Source organism: Chiloscyllium plagiosum, unplaced genomic scaffold, assembly GCF_037043375.1.
Source record: "Chiloscyllium plagiosum isolate Xiang-an unplaced genomic scaffold, Cpla_swu_hap1 HiC_scaffold_36, whole genome shotgun sequence".
Lineage (NCBI taxonomy): Eukaryota > Metazoa > Chordata > Chondrichthyes > Orectolobiformes > Hemiscylliidae > Chiloscyllium > Chiloscyllium plagiosum.
This window is the reverse complement of record NW_028270174.1, coordinates 30636913-30651744: the sequence shown is the minus strand read 5'-3', so window position 1 is coordinate 30651744 and position 14832 is coordinate 30636913. Positions and strand designations below refer to the sequence as shown.

Genomic DNA, 14832 nt, shown 5'->3' with positions numbered 1-14832 from the left:
AAATTTGTTATTAACCTATACACCAGTGCAGTGTTTGAAAAACAAAACAGGGTATTAATCATGTGCAGGTTTTATGGTTTGGCACTTATGATTCAAAGTTTTACATGCTACGAATGTACATCAGGGATGTGGGGCATGAAGGATAAACCAAATTTGCAGCTTGCAACATTTTTCTTACAGCTTGTGCACCATTGCAAACAATTGCGTGAATTGTGAATTGGAGTTGCAAACCCAAGACCATTATGCTTTCCTGTTGTGCACAGCTCTACCTTCGGAATGTAAGGATGTGAAAATAAAATTAAATGTTTGGAATTTGAGGGGAATTTGAGGGGAAAGAAAAGTACACAAAAGGAGATAAAAGGTGGAAAGCTATAAAGGGCAGGCACTGTCTCAGGCTGTATTGTGCAACTTGGCCCTAGCAAAATTTTGGTGTAAATATTTCATTTTTTTTTTACCATTTATGTTCTTCCAACCCACTTCCTTAACAGTTTCGACAGATTGTTTCATTGTTTGGAAAATTCTGACTTGCACTTGTTCCATTGATATAAACTTTACACCCGGATGCCGGATTCAGTGACCCAAGTTAAATACAGCTTTGTACTTAAATGTTTCTGTTGATTATCAAAGGCTTTTGACATTTACAGTTAGATTTCTCCAATGTCAATGCATACTTGTACTTGCACAGATCACATGTGCCGTGATTGGTTTTGCATATTTCCTGTGTGGTAGAATTTTTAGCTTCTTCCAAAAATGAAATTAGTTTTTAACCACTATATTCTTAATGCAAGACACCACTGTCATATCTCTATCTGTAGTCTGATTGCTTAATATCGGTCTTTTCATGGCAATTGCATGCAATGAACAGCCTTCCCTATCTTGTGCAGCTCCATTTTTCACATTTGAGACTAAACAGTATATACTCATGTTGTTTTACAGTGGTCTGTATATGCAACATACCAAACATCCATAGCCTCTGTGCTTACTGATCTATATTGACTCACAGTCCATTATTACCTCAATTTTAAAATTCCAGTCCTTAGATTCAAATCCTTGAATGGCCTCACCTTCCATGACTGCGTATCATCTCCCACCTCAACAATCCTCTCTGAAATCTCTGTTTCTTCTTCTTTAGTCTTTTGAGCTTCCTGTATTCCCTCCAGACTCCCTGGGTAGCCAAGTAAGACAAAAGATCTGAACTTCCTTTGAAACTTTCACTCCTGTCCATCTCCAATTCTTCCATTAAGGTGTTCTTCACAACTTACTGCATGCCAAAATGTGAATTATAGGTCCAAATATTTCCTCCTTTAGCTCAGTTCGCTGTCTGATTATATTTTTGTGAAATGTCTTGGGCTGTTTACAGTATTAATGGTACCATACAAATGCACGTTGCTGTTGTCATCCTCACCCAAATATCTTTGCTGCCACCCAGCATAAGACTGATGTTTCCCTTCCAAAGTTCAGGGAAAGCCAATTCTTGTCCTTTCATTGCCACTTGAGCTGAGGTAAGGTCCTCCAGCAGAGACGGGTGAATCAAAACACACTCCCCAACTCTTCATAACTCTAATTTGTGTCACATTGACCCATTGAGTAACTGGGGGAGTTCCCAAATACATTCATTGAATTTGCACTCAACATAGTTTTAGAATCTCAAGATTCTCATGTAAATCTGAGAACTAATGATTCAGTTGATAGAATACCCAGAAAGTCAGAGAGATGTACACAGAAACAGACCCTTCGGTCCAACTCGTCTGTGCCAACCAGGTATCCCAACCTAATCTAGTCCAACTTGCTAGCACCCAGCCCATATCCCTCCAAACCCTGCCTATTCATATACCCATCCAGGTGCCTTTTAAATGTTGCACTTGTACTAGCCTCCACCACTTCCTCTGGCAGCTCATTCCATACAGGTACCACCCTCTGTGTGAAAAAGTTGCCCTTTAGGCCTTTTCTTTATCTTTCCCCTCTCACTCTAAAGCTATGCCCTCTAGTTCTGGACTCTCTCACCCCAGGGAAAAGACTTTGTCTATTTATCCTATCCATGCCCCTCATGATTTTATAAACCTCTATAAGGTCACCCCTTAGCCTCCGACGCTCCAGGGAAAACAGCCCCAGCCGATTCAACCTTTCCCTATAGCTCAAATCCTGCAACCCTGGCAACATCCTTGTGAATCTTTTCTGAACTCTATCAAGTTTCACAACATCCTTCTGATAAGAAGGAGACCAGAATTGCATGCAATATTCCAAAAATGGCCTAACCAATATCCTGTACAGCCACAACATGACCTCCCAACTCCTGTACTCAATACTCTGACCAATAAAGGAAAGCATACCAAATGCCTTCTTCACTATCCTATCTACCTGCGACTGCACTTTCAAGGAGCTATGAACCTGCAGTACAAGGTCTCTTTGTTCAGATCTACCTGGGCTACAGAGTTGACAAGACCATTGTACCATTGGAAGATAAAGTGAGGGTGATTAAAAGTGCCCTGGCTCCCACATCTGTACCGAAGCTTAGGTCTTTCCTTGGGCTGGTGAATTTTCCCAGAAAATTTATACATAACCTGGCCTCCATCCTGATACCTTTGCATTAACTCCTAGAAAAGGGCCAGCCTTGGAAGTTGTCACATAACCAAGCCATAGTTTGGCACACTATAATCCTAAGCGAGATCTGGGATTGACATATAATGCCTCCCTGCACCACACTGGGATAGTGTTAGTATGTAAGTGGCCTAATAGAGAGGAATGCGTATAATTACAAGTTGAAACACTGTCCGGGAGAAGGGCCTGTGCCCGAAACGTCGAATCTCCTGTTCCCTGGATGCTGCCTGACCTGCTGTGCTGTTCCAGCAATAAAGTTTCAACTTTGATCTCCAGCATCTGCAGACCTCACTTTCTCCACACTGTCCGGGAGGCCAAGTAACCTATGCGGACACACTCAGCTGCCTCCTGCTGGCAGATACATCACCAGTGATACTCTCACTGATAGAATCCATAATAGTTTTAATTTTTCTGGACTCACTTCCAGTCACAGCTGAAAATATCAGATGTTGGATGCTGAGAGATCCAGTCCTGGCAAAACTGAAACTAGTGGGAGTGATGGGGGACATCAAAGGGCCGTCACAACCAGAAATGAAACTTTTTTAGACCCGTAGAGAATAGCATATTATTATGGGGAGCAAGAGTCACTGCCAGATACTGACTGAACTCCAGTAAGGTCATCCAGGGGTTTCCAAAATGAAGATGTTGCCTAGAAGTTATGTCTGGTGGCCAGAATTGGATGCAGAAATAGCCACATTGGTGGGGCATTGCCCAGAGTGCCGACAAGGACAAAAATTATCACCAGCAGCTCCCCTACATTTGTGGGAATGGCTGGGTAAACGCTGGCCTCAGTTACATGTCGACTATGCATGTCCTTTCATAGGCTCAATGTGCTTAGTCATTGTGGACATCCACTCAAAATGGTTGGACGTGCTTAAAGTTCATTTGTCAACCCTGGGTTGATGATAGAAAAACTGCGCACATCTTTTGCAATACCCAGACTCTGGAAGTGCTGGTCACAGATAACAGGCCATCGTTTACCAGCAGGGAATTTGAGTATTTCCCAACATATAAGGACAGCTCTATATCATCCATCATCCAATGGTCTGATAGAACCCGCAGTCAAAACATTAAGGAAACAGCCTATAGCTTCACTAAATACCAAATTGTCCTGTTCCTATTTGATTGTAGGACCACCCCTCATGAAAATACAGGGATAGCTCCAATAGAGTTGTTAATGGGCAATGTATCCATTATCTCTATAGCTACCTACTTTGATATGCTAGGATGCAAACTATTAGGCCCATGGGATATAATGGCCTTAGATCCATGAGCGTCCTCAATACTTCCCCCTAATCATAGTTATTGTACTTGTCACTTTTGCCCCTTGATTATTCAGTATTTTTGGAATGGTACCAATATCCTCTACCTGATGACTGAGTAAAGTATTCAGCTCTTCTGCAATTTGCTGATTCTCCATTATTATCTCTCTGACCTCAGTCTCGAAGAAGCTTATGTTCACTTTGGCCACTCCCTACCTTTTCAGATATTTAGATAAGTTCTTACTTTCTGTTTGGATATTATTGAGTTTATTCTCAAAGTTTATTTTCTACCTCTTTATTTTATTTTGGTAATCTTTTTTGTTTTTTAAAACTGTCACAAGCTTACCATTCATCTTTGATTAGATTCCTTACAGCGCGGAAACAGGCCCTTCGGCCCAACCAATGCACGTAACTTACACATCCCTGAACACTATGGGCAATTTCGTAGGCCAATTCACCAAAATTGCAAATCTTTGGATTATGGGAGGAAACCGGAGCACCCACAATAAACCCACACAGACACAGCAAGAATGTGCAAACTTCACACGGACAGTTGTCCAATGCTGGAATCAAACCCTGGTCCATGGTGCTGTGAGGCAGCAGTGCTAACCACTGAGCCATTGTGCAATGGTGTAAGTTTCCTCTTTCTACTGTATTTATTGCTTTCTTTAACTACCTCTGAGCTGTTTCTCTGCTTAATTTTCTCGCCATGTTCATCACTTTTGATTCACACATTTCCTACCCCCTCAGTTCTGATCTGTTGATGTTATAATTTGAGCCTGTTAATGACATGTGCTATCACATTGTGACAGACAGAAGTGTGCGCAGAATGATAGTGACATTGCAGTCATAAGAATTCTCTTACTGTTAATGTTAGATGGAGCCTTAATTGTTGAAGACAAAGGAGATCTATGGGCTACCCATTTTTATTTATTTATAAATCACACATATGTAACCCAGCAAAATTATCTGTGCTAAAATGTACCTTGTGATAGTACTGATTTGTTCCTTTTATAGGTTATCTTTCTCTTCCAAACAAAATCAAAGAGGTGTAGCACACTTTCCCTTTGTGAAGCCTTCTAGTCTAACTGGTGTTTGTTTACAGTGAGTAGTTTGGGAAGAATGAGAGAAACTTGAGTGATGCCTTTATCATGACTGAGCAGAAATTGTTACTCAGTAAATAAGGACGTGATTTTAAAATGACTCAATTCAGATTGTGTGATTAATTTGTGACACTTTCAGCACAAAATAAGTGCACGTTATGCCTTGTAAGCAATGAGCTGCACCATTAATTGTGTATTTGTCAAAAGAAAAATCTGCAGGCAAAAAAATGTAGCAAGTGACATTCAGGAATACTGTTTTGACTTAGATTGCAGTGGTGATGCTACAAGAACTGTCAACAGTGAAAGAATAGAGTATTCAGAATATGTACTGTATTTTTAAAATATATTCACAGCATGACAGCATCACTGGCTAAACCAGCAGTTATTGCTCATCCTAATTGCGCAGAGGGCAGTTTCAGAGTCAACCACATTGCTGTGGGTCTGGAATCATATGTAGGCCAGACCAGATAGGGACAGCAATTTCCTTCCATAAAGGACATTAGTGGATGAGATGAATTTTTCCTGACAATCAACAACAGATTCATGGTCATCATTAGACTCTTCATTCAGATTTTCCTTTAATTGAATTCAGATTCTATCATAAAACAAACAAGGGCAGTCTTATATAATTAATGGTAGGGCTCTGGAAACTACTGTAGAACAGAGAGAGCTAGGAGTTTGGGTATATAATTCTTTGAAACAGATAGACAGGGTGGTGAAGAAGGCATTTAGCACACTTGCCTTTATTGCTCAGACCTCTGTAGACATTGTTGAGGCCTCTTCTGGAATACTGTGTGCAGTTCTTATCGACTCGACTATAGGAAGGATATTACTAAATTGGAGAGGGTTCAGAAAAGATTTACCAGGATGTTGCTGGATATGGAGGGATTGAATTAGAAAAATAGGCTGGGACATTTTTCACTGGAGCATAGGAGGTTGAGGGGTGACCATGAGAATGTATATCGGTTATGAGCAGGTAGGGAAAGAGTTATGTTTTGAGTTTTGTGAAACAAGTGGTTCAGCTGAGCATCAGATAAAAACTTGCAGTTAACAATGGGGTGCTGGATGCAAGGGTAGTGGGTTAACAAGGTGGAACAGCATTCATTATGCAGAGCCATTTAACAATATTGGAAGCATTCAGTATGTAATTGGTGAAAAATATTCATTATATGAAGCCAGTTAAGGTTAAGAATGTTCATTGTGTAACAGCAGATGGCTTAATCTTTATGTTGATGATCGCTGATTGTAACGGTCACCCAATCAATATGTACGTTGACTTAACTGGATGCTCCTCCCTGTAAAATCACTATATAATTAATTAAGAAACTGCTATTCCAGAGAAGACCGTGAACTCATGTCTCTGTGCACATGGGTGATCGTTCTCTCTCCCTCCAGGGCCCAGAATAAAGATGAAGGGAGTAAAACTATACTGTGCCTCTGAGCATTTTGTTTTGACTGAGGGGGGAACAGGATGACAACCATACAGAGGTTTATAAAATCACAAGAGGCATAGATAAGGTGAACAGCAAGGTCTTTTCCCAAAGCTGGGGGCGTTCAAAACAAGGGGCCATGTTTTTAAGGTGAGAGGAGAAAGTTTTAAAAAGGACACAAGGGGCAATCTTTTTACACAGACAGTAGTTAGTGTGTAGAATGAACTGCCAGAGAAAGTGGTGCATGCAGGTTCAGTTACATTTAAAAGACATTTGGATAAGTACATGACTAGGAAAGGTTTGAAGTGAAATGAGCTAAATGAAGGCAAGTGGGACTAGTTTAGTTTGGGAACATGGTCGGCATGGACTAGTTGGACTGAAGGGTCTGTTTCCATATTGTAAGACATTACGACTCTTATCTGCCGTGGCGGATTTGAACCCCCTCCAGAACATTAATTTGGTCTCTGGATTAACAGTCCAGTGATAATATCATGAGGCTATTTCCTCCCCTTGTTGTTTAATTTTTCTTTTAAGGATTTTACAATAAGCCACTGTACTTAAGTTATAGTTAGGCAGAATAATAGGATAAAAACGAGATCACATAGCGGGAACAAGGTGCTGTGTGTTTTAATTCAAACTGATTTAAATTGAGGAGGTATATTACAACAATGCAGTGAGTAGTGCATTACCACACGTAGTGAACATAGTATATAGTGGGATGCTACAAACAACAGTCGGATATATAGAACAAATGGAGAAAATGCTGGAGATACCAAGCAGGTCTGGCAGCATCTGTGGACAGAGAAGAGTCAGACTGGACTTGAAATGTTAACTCTGTTTCTTTCTCCACAGATGCTGCCAGAAATGTAGATTCATTAAAAATAAACTTCCTGATTTGGTAATGCTGGTTAAGGGAAGAGATGTTAGAAAGCAGGTGAGGTAAAATCTCCTATCTTAAGGTTGGACCTTTAACAACTGACTGAACAAGGAATAGAAACAATGAAATTGCACATAATGTATCACTTCCTTGCTAAATGATTGCTATGAACTTCCTAGCAAGGCCAGTCTCACTGACACATGGTAAGCTGGGCACAAAGACCGTAAAGCATGGTTAGTGGCGCTTACTTTCTTTTCCAGGTTTGCCACATAGCTTTCGGTGAAACATGGAGCTAGTTGATGGTAGCAGTCAGAGGTGAATGTAAAGAATGCACAAAAGGTCAGAAGGAATGAAGAAGAGTCTTTGAGTAGGAGGCAGGGAGACAATAGGTGGGAGGATTTTCAGAGGGAGGGATGGGCCAAAGTTAGAATTTTAAATTGGAGGCTCGGTGCAAATTAAATAAACTCAGTAAGGAGAGTATAGGTGAGCAAGACTTGTGTTCTTTCTTCTGTGCTTGTCTGAAAAAGAGACCAGTGATGAATTGTACATGAAACATATCTAAGATAAGGTGCTATATAAATGCAAATTATTTATTCTACAATCAAAGTGACATATTATTCCTCAATGCTGACATTTCAAAAGCATTCACAGAGTATGAAACACTCCATTACCTCAGATAAAACTTTCCTGTAGGTCATGTTGTTTTCCTGTTATACAAATTGTTTTTTTCCTGTGTGCACTTGAGTGCAAGCATGCTAAATGCAAGTAAAACAAAAATTGAAGGGCTTTATTTATGCACTTAAAGGATGTTTGGATCTAGATTTGTTTGATAAAATACATAGATACAAATGTTTTTTAAAAATGCCAGCAATGGAAACAAAATCTCTGAAAGTACTTTGTAGAGAATGAGGCAAAATATGATGGGCTGAATCTTAAGATTTTTGGGCCAAGTCCAAGTTGTGTTGAAGTTTTTCGAGGGGTTTTCTTTGTCACAAGGTCTAGTGAGTTTTCTCGCCCTACCTGGCCTCATTAGTTTCCTGGTGTCCCTCATGTCTGATTTCTGCCTCATCTTAGCAGCACCATTCTAGAATATGTCACCACTTAGTGGATAACCCAGAATTCACCAGCATCACTGTACCATCTGCAAAAGGTCATTGTGCACCTGGACAAGTGCTGTCAGTATGAAGGTACCCTGCAATGTTCCTGACATTAATATGGACATGGCAGACAGAGAGAAATTGGTGCCCCACTGTATGGCAGGGGTATGGGTGGAAGAGGTACTGACAAGGGATTGTACTCTACCTCAGGACAAGCAATGGACCAGCATTGTTCTCGTTACTACTTGTATTAAAGCACTCTCAATGATCTGGAAGGATGACCAGCACTGCAGGATGTAGGCAAATATCCTTCTCCACTCCACCAGGGTATGTGCCACCACTTTGTCTCCAATACCTCACACTCACTCTATCTCTGCTCTTGCACCCACCTCCTACCAAGGTTCATGTTCTGATATTCTCACTATTGCCTGTGACATCTTCCTTCATATTCTCACCCACTCCAACCCCCAACACTGCATGCACTCTGTGCTGCCAACTCACAGGCTCACGCCACTTCTACATCTACATAGCAGTAAGGGGCTGATGAAGGGCCTTATGCCCGAAACGTTGATTGTCCTGCTCCTCAGTTGCTGCCTCACCTGCTGTGCTTTTCCAGCATCATACTCTCTGCTCTGATCTCCAGCATTTGCAGTCCTCACCTTCTTCTTGTAGTGGCACTGCAATCCACTTTCAATTTCTGTAGTATCTGCCTCACTGTCTTTCTAGGAAACTAGTCAGATCAGTGGTAGCAGCCAATCAATTAGCTTCTCACTCCTTATGAGGAGAGAATCCTGTCTTAGACCACTGCAAGCAGAGCCTCAACTGGTATCAAGAGACTGCTCCAACTTACTGTGCCTAGATCCCTTTCGTGAAGGCTGTATCCCCTTGACTTGACTGGAGACTGCTGACAACTGTGACAATCATCCTGGTTTTACTTCTGGGAAAAAAGCAAGGCTAGACAGAAGTATTGTGAGCCTGGTATTATGGAAGTTATTCTGGCAATTATGTAGTTAACTTAGTATTGCAATGTATGCCTGGGATCATGTTACAGGGCGCCAGTAACAGATAATGGTAGTGCATTGTGATAGGTTAGTTAAATCACTGGGAGATGAGCTAATGCTGAAGATGATTGTGTTGTAATGTGATAGGTTAAGTGTGATGGAGGGAACCAGTGTGACTGACAATGATTAATTTAGAAAGGCAAAGCAAGCCAGCATGATTGGCTTTGCTAATGTTATCCGATAAGAGCGGGACCAACAAATTGTATAAACTGGAGAAGAACAAAGAGCTTGGGAGGAGTCAGGGAACACATTTTGCTGGCTCCCACAGCTTGGATTTTGCAAGATTAAAGTTTAATTTTGTGAAGGATTTTTTTGTGTTGCCTGGTAATTTTTTATAGAACATTGAATAATTCTTTCACAACAGTAACTGTAGCTGAGAGTGCAAAGTGCAAAAAAGACAAGACAAGGCACTGCAATGTAGGACCAAAGTGAATGAGCACTATGTCAGAGAGTGAAGAAACTGGAAATATAAGCTGGTCCACAGTCCATGAGCTGGGTATGTGCGTCTGAGTGCAAAGTGTAATACTGCAGATTCACAGTGGTAGGTGCAATTGCAGGCCGTGATGCAGCATTGAAATGCAAAAGTGTCCTGTAAGTGGATTGGAGATGTGCTCTGAGGTTGACATTTATCAGATGCCAGTGTCTGTGAGTTGAGAATATGAGATGTACAAAAGTGAGAGGAGTAGAAATTTTGGGGGAGAGGTTGAAGGGGCTGGAAAGATGATTGAATTGAAGATGGTAAAGATCAGATATTTTAAAAAATTCTAAGCATAAGGATGTAAATTTTAACTGCAGTCACCAAGGGTTTTGGCAGGATTTTTGCTATGGATTTTAGACCCTGAGCTTGGGACTAGAGCCTGGGAGCCAAGCTTCTACACTCTCCATTCTATTGTGGATGGTGAGTGTTATATCATGTCTCTCAGCTAGTATGCACTAGTCCTTTAAGATTCATGTTGATGCTATCTTCACTGAATCATAGCAGGACTCTGATTGTACAAAGACCTCAGTGTCCATCTTACTGGGGCCACTTGCCGCATGACATGCTACAGATGGTCACTGACTTACTCAGTACTAACCCAGACAAAAAAGTGGCTGCAATTGTAACATCTATTCATACCAGGAGCTGTAATAAACATCTATTGAATCTTTCAGTATTATGTTGCTCTTATGTTATGGAAGCCAATGTAAGTGTCACCTCATCAGGTACAAATACCTAGCTGAAGGTAAAGAGCTCATCCATCTGTTGTGAGGGCAGAACAGATCAGGGTTAACGTGGATTGTTGTTTATAAAGAAATGATTTCCGGATTCCAGTTCTCACCTCAATGAGTGAGCTTCCAATGTTGCTGACTCAGAGGGCCAACACCTTCAGCCACTAGAAGAGGTGGGGTCTGTGGATACAGATCAAAGGTACCTCAAAATGGAGGCACCCTTGGAGACAAAGGTATTGATTAAAATTTCAGAGGAACCAAGCAGGCAGACCCCTCAGTTTATAGAGTCAAGGAAAATTACAGCACATTATGTCAGCACCAGTCTAAATATGAGCCGGCAGCCTATTCTCACCTTCCAGCAAATTCCAGTAAGATTTCCTGCTGTGTAAGGAACATGAACTGTAATGGAGAGATTTAAATCTGATGTTGCTGGAAAGATGAGATAAATTTGGGAGGTGACAACAGCAAGGATCCGAAAGAGAAAGGGATGTAGGAATTAAAGTGATCAGTTATAAGCACTGATATGGTTTTTGATGACGGTCACCATCTTTCTGGGGAAAGTGAAAAATTGATAATGTTAGCTTGCATGGAGGTCAGTACACAATGTTAGTTGTTCAGCAATTTAATGCAATAAAATTAAGGGAATTAAAACTTGGGCTTTGAGAAGGCAAGGGGTGAGATAGGAATGCCAGAAAAAGCAGAAATCAGTGCAGGCCCCATGGAATTTCGGCACCAGTCCTTACTGAATTTTTCTATTAACAGTGTTTCAGTTACTTTTTCATCCAGCTGCATATTTCATTGCAGGTTCCTTGATGACTCGATGAATGAATGTAATGTTAAAGCAAGGCTTGGCCTATTTTTTAAGGTGGTTGTAAAATATCCGATGATCTGATTTGACCAAAATAAGAAATTTGCAGTGGAGTGTAACCGTAGGCCAGGAGTGAACATGGTTTCTGGTGGTGATGGTAGAAGGTGAGACCAGTAGGTTGGGTGCAGAGTGCAAATGATCCTGATTTCAAAGGGTTCTGTTATATCAGTAGCAATGATGGGACCAGGTGTGATGGATTATTATGCACTATCTAATAATGTAATATATTTCTCCAGGTATGAGTCACTATTCTTCCCAGAGGTAGGATGGGAAACAGTGGTGTGCCTCAGACCCTCAGACAGAACAGAATGCTGTAAATTGCAACCTCCAAGACAGGCAGAGTTTTGAGTTTTGTTCATGGGCTCCTGCATCAATCTGCAAGTGTAGGCACTTACCCTGATCCTACAAGCCGTCAGGAATTAGCAGCAGTGAATCCCAGTCGGAACAATCTAGGCATAATTGAAGGGATTGTCCAATAGGGTACTTCCAAGATCTACATTTTAATTGAATTGTTTTGGAAGAATCGTTTGCTGGAATGATATCTCCCTCATTGAACGTTTGATAGATAATTGAAGCAGATGTCAAAGGTGAATACGATAATGTTAGCTTCCTGTTTTCTATTACTTCCTGTAGATTTCACTGCAGAATGAATAGCAACAGGAACAATCTGGCTTGGACAATATTCTCTGAACTTCTCTAATCATGCAAATTCTAGAATAACTGGTGATATCCACAACAATAATGGGTAACTTGCATTTTCCATAATGAGGTTAGAAAAATAAAATGCCCAGCTTATTTTTCAACATAAAGAACATCCAATAACAGTATAACTTGTTTTCTCATTAGGGAGACAAGGCAAGAAATCTAGAGCATTCCAGTTTGAGCAAGTTGGCAACTTTGACAAGCTTACAATGAAAAGTAGTATGACAAATTGGAGCACGGGAATGTGACAATGACTTTCATCCAGTGGATATTTTCCACCACCTAACTGCATTCTCCTGTATAGAATGCTGAGATGCAGGTGCTTGTAAACATCCAGTGTAGAATTCAAATGTTCATAGTCATTGCCCTAGACAGGCAATTCAAATCTTGTTAGTGTTTATTAGACATGCACATACAGAAACACACATGAGCCTCCTGAGGCTCTGGTATGCATACAAATTGACAGAGTTGCTTCTGTGTTTAGTTTCTGAATAGGCGCCTTGACTCCTTGGATGAGCTCTCTATTCCACCACTCTCATCTGTGCTGTGGCCCATAGCTGATGAAAAAGCAGCAAATTCTGTTGTTTTCTTCCTGGTTTTAGTGGTGTTGCACCTCTTGCTTTTTATCAGAGGTGTGAGATGAAGTGTTATAAGCTGCTCCTGTGCCATGCTGAAGGCTAACATCAAGGAAGTGTAACTGCAGGTGAATGAAGAACAAGGCCAGTGGAGTGATCTAACAGAACTGGAATCTTATCGGAGTCTGAATGACCTAGGATGTGGAGGGAATTGTGCAGAAATCTAGTGAGACCTATCTTGATGTCAGGAGCAACTTGCTCTGCATCTTTTATTCATCTGCCCAGTGGCAAGACAAGTTTCTCACTGAGCAGTGGTGTCTTCTCAATTAATGTTGATTATTGATCTTTAAACACTTATTGATGGTGCAACTCACCTCATTAATATTCAGTATCCAATCTTGCTGAATGATCTTAAACTAGGCACTAATAAAGCTCAATGTGGAATAGGAGCCTGGTGACTTCAGTTGGCTGCTGTCTGCGAGGAACCTGCATGTTGCTCAGGGCACAATCTGGACACATCATACAGGCCTCATCTACAGACACTGACATCCGGCATTCTCCAACCTGTCAGATCCTCATGGCTTCTCTTCGATCCATTTGCAGGAGGTACAGAACATGCATTGTACTGGCAACAATTAGTGAAAGGCTATGCAAGGCTACTTTACTCTCAGGGACAGATATTCTTCTAAGGATAAGAGTATGAAGGCCTCATGGGGAACATCAGCAAGGTTGCCTCCTACACCCCCCCACCAGCTCAGACACTGACACCTCAGTGGGAATGTCATGTTTAGAAGATTTGAAAGTACCAGCTGGTAAGCAATTCACTAGGTCAGGAACTGGCTGAGGACGAAATGCCCCAGGCTACCGGCCTCCGAAGGTCCAGCCACCTGCTCAGGAGAGAACCCTGCTGTGTTGGGTTTCGGGGACTTTGTACAAATGCACTTTAGAGGAAGAGGAGTGGCAGACAGCAGGCAATGGCTCTCATTGCTGCAACAGTGCAGCTACACAATTGGAGACCTAGTTGCCCCAAGTGTAGAATTGCCTTGCCTCCTCCATGGACAATTTGACAGCTGCCATGGAGAACTACAACCAGTACCCTCAGGATCAACCAGGTTTCACTGCATCACCCAGCTATTGGTCCTCTTGACATTTCCTCAAAATGACAGGATAGTGCCAAGAGGTACTCAGCTGAAGGATGAACTATACATGTCCCTCAGAAGTCCTCTCTCATGACTCTTTAAAGGTGACTGGGTCCTCCATCTCCACTCTGGCTAGCCCCTCCAAGCCTTGCAGATTGAAGCAGAGGAGAGTCCACAAATCACTGGCAAGATGACCCTCAGAATGTCTGGGTTATCTACACACAAGTGTCACCAGGTCACACAAATAAATCTCTTGAACCAATAAACTCTTTGGCTGTGCACGTTTCATTCACCCCAACTGCAGAACTCGGGACAAGACTTGGACATGGTGGGAGGGATATTTGCATGATTATTCATTTTTGGATAAATTTGCTTGTCTTTGTATTGATCCAATTTGTTTGAGTACAGGTCATTCTGCTATAATGCGAATTTTGTTAATGTGATTAATGAATAAGGGGCAACTGTTTCTATAGCGCGAACTTTTAAGATGTGTGTTGGCTGTAATGTGATTACACCACCAATGCTTCAAGCACTGTTTCTAAAGCGCAATTTTTCTATAATGCGGGGGTGCACAAGAATGCAAGTATTGCGTTATAGAACAAATACCTGTGTATGTGTAGCCCTGAACTGTGCCAACGTGATATTGAACTTCACCTCTCTGTAGAATGTACCAGGGATCTGGTTATGCTGAGAACTTGCAGCATGTGAAAACAAGATGAACATGGCCTTCACAAAATAAGTTTTGCTGACGCCATTACCCCTCATGATCATACACCCCTACTCTTTCCTTGGCCTCTGTGTGCAAAAATGTTGGTGTGAATGAGGTGTTTGTCATTGTTTGGGACAGGGAACTGTACAATACAAAAGGAGACACAGCGTTAAGATCATCAAGGATTAGGCACCCCGCAGGA

At 41.5% G+C, this 14832-nt stretch overlaps 1 protein-coding gene across 4 annotated transcripts in view; it reads left to right on the top strand.

The window, feature by feature from the left end:
- LOC122539369 (alpha-1,3-mannosyl-glycoprotein 4-beta-N-acetylglucosaminyltransferase B-like) overlaps positions 1-14832 on the top strand; it is a 251205-nt gene that overhangs the window by 44441 nt on the left and 191932 nt on the right. The window contains exon 1 of one of the 4 annotated variants that reach the window (XM_087980063.1): positions 181-278. The exons of the other annotated variants lie outside the window; for them this stretch is intronic. The gene's annotated coding sequence lies outside the window, so the exon portion shown is untranslated. Of the gene's footprint in view, positions 1-180; positions 279-14832 lie in introns of those variants that run through there. 4 annotated transcript variants of the gene reach the window in all.